Source organism: Hydra vulgaris, chromosome 09 (assembly GCF_038396675.1).
Source record: "Hydra vulgaris chromosome 09, alternate assembly HydraT2T_AEP".
Classification (NCBI taxonomy): domain Eukaryota; kingdom Metazoa; phylum Cnidaria; class Hydrozoa; order Anthoathecata; family Hydridae; genus Hydra; species Hydra vulgaris.
In genome coordinates this window covers 9218786-9224495 of record NC_088928.1, presented here as the reverse complement: position 1 = coordinate 9224495, position 5710 = coordinate 9218786, and the positions used below count along the sequence as shown (strand labels likewise).

The 5710-nt window shown below is 25.7% G+C and overlaps 1 long non-coding RNA gene across 1 annotated transcript; it reads left to right on the top strand.

Annotated features, from left to right (window-relative positions):
• Nucleotides 1-419: 419 nt before the first annotated feature.
• On the top strand, nucleotides 420-3159 carry LOC136084544 (uncharacterized). Its single transcript, XR_010640623.1, has 2 exons — nucleotides 420-2527; nucleotides 2654-3159. It is a non-coding gene; the product is annotated as an uncharacterized LOC136084544 (long non-coding RNA).
• Nucleotides 3160-5710: the final 2551 nt, after the last annotated feature.

Here is a 5710-nt window from a genome sequence, read left to right as displayed (position 1 = left end):
TATATATATATATATATATATATATATATATATATATATATATATATATATATATATATACATATATACATATATGTAAATATATATATAAATTATGCTAGTGTATTCTACAAATGGAATGCTCAATGTTCTTAAAGAACAGAGTGATAATAAATTAGTAAAAACACTTATCTATTTTTTTCTTCAACATTTTATTTCTCCATCAGTAGGTTAATCAAGATGTTCATCAGACATCATCCTGATGAATCTACTGATGGAAAAACACATTGTCGGAAAAAAAATTAGACAAATGTTTTTACTAATTTATATATATATATATATATTATATATATATATATATATATATATATATATATATATATATATATATATATATATATATATATATATATATATATATATATATATATATATTGTTTATCATACTGGCTTAACAGAGGGCAAATAGAAAAAACATTATGCCAACCACAAACATAATTTGACAACTAAAAGAAAAAAATTTGAATTTTAAATTAAACTGGTCTATTTTAAAACCTGCGCCTGCCTATAATAACATTCCCAAAAAATGTATACTAAATCAAGAAAAATTTAAAATAATTGCTCATTTGGATCAAGAAAATTTACTGAATAAAAAATCTTCATTAATTTCTGAATGCAGTCATGAAAGTAAGTACCTTTTAAAAAATAATAAAAACAAATGACTAAACTAAAATTATCCTAATTTTAAAGATTTCTTTTAATAATTTTGTAATTTTGTAATGTAGTTAATCTAATTTCCTGATTGCAAAATAACTAAAGTTATTTCATAAAAAATTTTAAAAGTTCCCAACATCCATGTATTTTATGTTTAAGCACCAAAAATTTACTAAAACATGAATTGAAAATAGTTGAAAAATTTATATTTAAGATTAAGTTTTGTATTCCAATAATATTGCAACTTCAAATTTTTTTTTTCAAAACTCTTTACTTTTTTTTTTTTTATTTACTTTAAATTTTTTCTATTTTTCAATAACTGCTAATAATTCAGTCCTGAAAGGAATAAATATGTTTTAATAAAAAATAGGATCTAAAAGATAACAAAAAATTGTTTCAAAATCTTGCAGTATATTAAACAAACTTCTTATGGTTTTCATAATAAAGTTTTTTTTCCAGTTTTTAATAAAATATGATGGTTACATTGCGAAACAGAAAATATAGGGAATTAGTAAATTATGAAGAATATACTTTTGTTTAGTGAAAATATAGATCCATTAAATGGAATTTGTTGATGGTTGTACTTCTTTTAGTGAGATTTTATATCTTATTTAGATTCCTATATCCACATTTAAATGTGATTTTTATTTGGAACTAGATTAATAATTTTGAGAAAAAGTAAAAAAAAATGTAAAAGGCAAGACAAAAAGAGCTAATTTTCAAAATAAAAATTCTGAGAAATTATTTTAAAAAATTAGAGAGCAAATATCATCAACTCCATTATAGTGTAATATCAGCTGATTAAATAAGAAAAGCTGATCTTTGGTGTTGATACTCCATTTGGTGTTGATAATCCTCCATTTGGTTTTGATAATCCTCCATTTGGTGTTAATAATTCTCTATTTGGTGTTGATAATACTCCACTTGGTGTTGATAATCCATTTAGCAAGAGTCCAAGATTGTGTTCAAGCATTTGCCTAATATGTCCTGAAACTTACAAACACTTAAAGCAAGTCAGAATTTATTTATCGTTTTGTAAAAATACTTTTTCGAAGCACAATCCATCAATCCAGGATGTGGTATAATAATGATGATATTTTTAGAATAACTTTAAATGGAAATATTAAAAGTTTATAAGATCATGAGAAATTCTTTCTTTTGTGTTTGATAAGGTGAAAATCAAAAGTTTTCGTGTATCCTATGCAACTAAAGAAGTTGAACTAATTGAAATGGGATTTTTAAATGGCACTTTTAATAAGTTTAAAAATAAAATTGAAAGTTCGGCAAAATATGTAATTGTTTATTAGAGGGATGTTTTCATCCTTCTAATATGCATTTGGACCTTTTGCTTCTACTAACTTTAAAGAGATTCCGAAGTACTACTAACATAGTCTCAAAAAAAAACATTTTTTAAATTAAAATTTTATTCTATGGCAACAGATCATGTTTATACACATTGTTAATCCTTTATAATTCATCTTGTTAAGAATTACAAAAATGTTAAGGATAGTAGTGTGTATTGGTGATATTTGGTGTTTAGGTTAATATATTCAATTCCTTTTTTTTTTTTTAAGGATTTTTTTTTTTTCTTAAATTTTGTTGTTTAATAACAACATTTGGACAAAATTATTTTTGTTTATTAACACTAATTAAAGTGTTATTGAAAAAAAGTATTATTGAAAAAAGTAAGAAAAAATTATTTTTATAAATATTTTTAGTTCACATAATCATGAAATATTTTTGTGATGTCATCACTTTTGTGATGTCTCTCATTTAATCAACTCTAAATAATTTTGAAAACTCTCATTGGAACCAAAATTCTCAAAATCTAGTGGTAAGTTTGATGATTACAATAATGATAATGATGATGATGATAATGATGATGATCATTATTTTTTTTATCTTAAATGAATATGATTTTATGAATCTTAAAATTTTAAGTCATTAAAACTTTTTTTAGGTTGAAGATCATGTGATGACGTGGTTACATTAAATGTACATGAATGGGATCTTAGCATGTCTTATGATGTTGGTCTTTAAATTGGGCATAAACTCAGAGAAGAACGTTATTCAATTTATTTACAATTTATTCATAAATAGAACGTTATTCAATTTATATTCAATTTATTTACAGTCAAACTTGCTTCTAAATTTAACTGCTGAAGGAAAGGTGCATACTTTTTTAAATCAAAAAGAGTAAAAAGTGTTTTCTTTAATAATTCTGATATTTGAATTTTTTAAGTTTGAATATTGCTGGTGATCGACTTAATTACGGAAATTATCATGGAAGAATGCAGAAAGTTTGAAAAGTTGATACTACCGACAAACTCTATTCTTCCAAGGAAAAAACCACGCCAATATGTTCATTATCAAAATTGAATAATTATGACTTGAGCTAATTATCTATTTTATATCATAATTTATTTGTATATTTGAAAGTTGCTAAACAAATTTAGTATAAAATTTTGCGGTGTTGCTTTTTGTTTATGTCTATCTTGTTCTTTATTGTGCATCTCTATTAGTTGGTACTTAAAACAAAATTTTTGATAGATATTTGCTGCCACCTCATGCTGCCACTGGATTTAAAAATGTTTTGAATAAAAAAAAATAATAATTAATAATTAATATTCCAATAAAAATAAAATAATAATTAATATTCCAATTAATATTCCAAATAAAATAATAATTAATATTCCAAGGTCTTAAGCAAACAGACCTTGGAACATTAAACGATATATTATTTTTAAAAAAAGTTATAAAACTAAAGCTTTAAAATTTCGAATTTGATAGAACAAATTATTAGAGTTTGTATCAATTTATAAGAAACCAAAGAAATCTCTCTAATATGCCCCATTTTTAAACAAACTGGTTTTAAGAAGCTTATTTAAAAAAAAAATGCAATTAATAACCAACTTATGCTTTATTATTACCTATTTGGTTTTAAATAGTATAGTTTCTTGAAATTAGTTAGGGCTCAGCTTCGCTCTGAATATATTTATAAATATTTATCTACTTTCCTTGTCGACCTTTTTTTACATCAAAGAAAATTTTTATTATAAAATTGCTGCTACAAATTAGATCAAAATTTTTAAACAGATTTCAGTTTTCATCAAGATATTTTTAGCGTTCAAAAGATTCGTCTATATAAAAAATTGACAACTGCCAATTAAGTATGGAAATAAAGGTTTTTAATTCGTTTTTAATTGTTTCTACCTATCAAACTACTGGAAAGTTGTTAAAGGGTAAGATACACTTAAATCCAGTGGCGTAGAGAGGTGGGTGGGAATCTCTTTTTATGGGGCGGCAGATTAATGAAAATTATTAATTTCAATTTGAGTCGAAAAATGGGTTTGATTTCTCTATCAAAGGATCGCTTCAGAATTTTCTTTTTTTATATATATGCTATATATTCTTGAGATCTAAAAACTTTACTTAAGTGTGGCTGCATTTAAATTTTCTTGCTAGATCTCTATGCAGCTAACATTTGTCTTTATGGAGCGAACGATTGATTTTCCTTTATATCTATCTTTAAATCTTTTCTTTCCTTCCAGCTTCTTTTTTCAAAGATTAAGTCTGTTCATAATTGCCCCAAAATAAATTGAAATGAGGATCAACAAACATCAGTCAATTTTAAAATGTCAACTTCCGACAGCTATTTTAAAAAGAATATCTAAAAATTATCGATTGCGTGCTTACTCATTTTAATCCAATAACAATGATAACCAATACTTATTACCGTTACAATCAAAAACAACATCGCATTAGTTTCTGTGTGCAAAAAAGTTTTAAAGTAAATTTTTAAAATAAATTTGGGCACTTGCAAAAAAAAAAAACTTAAATATTTCGAATAATTTAGAATATGATTTCTGCTTAAATTTGTTTTTGTTTTTATAGTTTTGGTCAATTTTAATTACTTTATTGTTAACTTAGATTTATAATCAGAGTAAATTTTTTAATCTCTAATTAAAGTAAAACTTAAACCTTTTTTAGAACTTGCACCAAACTGAAATACTGATAATGAAATAGTTAGTGAGTGCATCCTAAATCACATAATAAACCAGTTTTAAAAAAATTAATATATTGTATGTCCTCCTCTGGCATCTACGAGCGCTTTTACACGTCTTGGCGTTCCACGAATAAATTGATCTGCAAGTTTCTTGAGACGCTCATCATGATGCCAGACATGAACTAACTTCTCAACTGTGCCCTATTAGTTGAAACTGTTTTATTTACTTCCCTCTTTAACTCTCTCCACAGTTCCTCAATGGGGTTACAATCTGGGCTGTTTCCTGGCCATTTTAATACTGGGACATTCCTTTCGTGAAGATGGATTTGGCCATGTGACAAGGTGCACCATCATGCATATATATGCAATTGCCATCTGGATACCATTGATCTAATTATGTAAATAACTTTCTCTCTAATAAGTTTTTGTATTTTTCTTGGTTCATTATACCATCTACAATGTGGAGTTGCCCTGTCCAATGAATAGATATCACGCTCCAGACCATAATCTTCTGTGGGTGTTTAACAGTTTCTTGAATACAGTCTGGATAGTATGCTTCTGTTGATCTTCTCCTAACATACTGTGTCCTTTCTCCCAAAACTTCTAGCATTATCTCATCTGAGAAGCAGACCTAAGCATAGACAATACAAAGTTTCTTTTAATGGAACGCCACAATTTCATAACAATCAATAAATTAATTATTATCAATACTAAACAGAATGTCGAAGTTGCTCACATTAATGCAATTATTACATTTAAAGCAAAAAGTTTATTCTAATAAGTAATAATAACCAGCAAGCAAGGACAATATTTACTAAAACAAATATTAATATTCAATAAATAACTTTGTCCAATTATCTTCAGTCCAGTTCTGGTGATCCTTCGCCCAAGCTAGTCGCTTCTTGCACATTGCTGGAATAATGAAAAGAAGTGGTCCAAGTATGGATCCTTGTGGGACACCATATGTTATGTTCATTAATGTTTGAGGTTGGGAATCTTAGTTAAAAACAA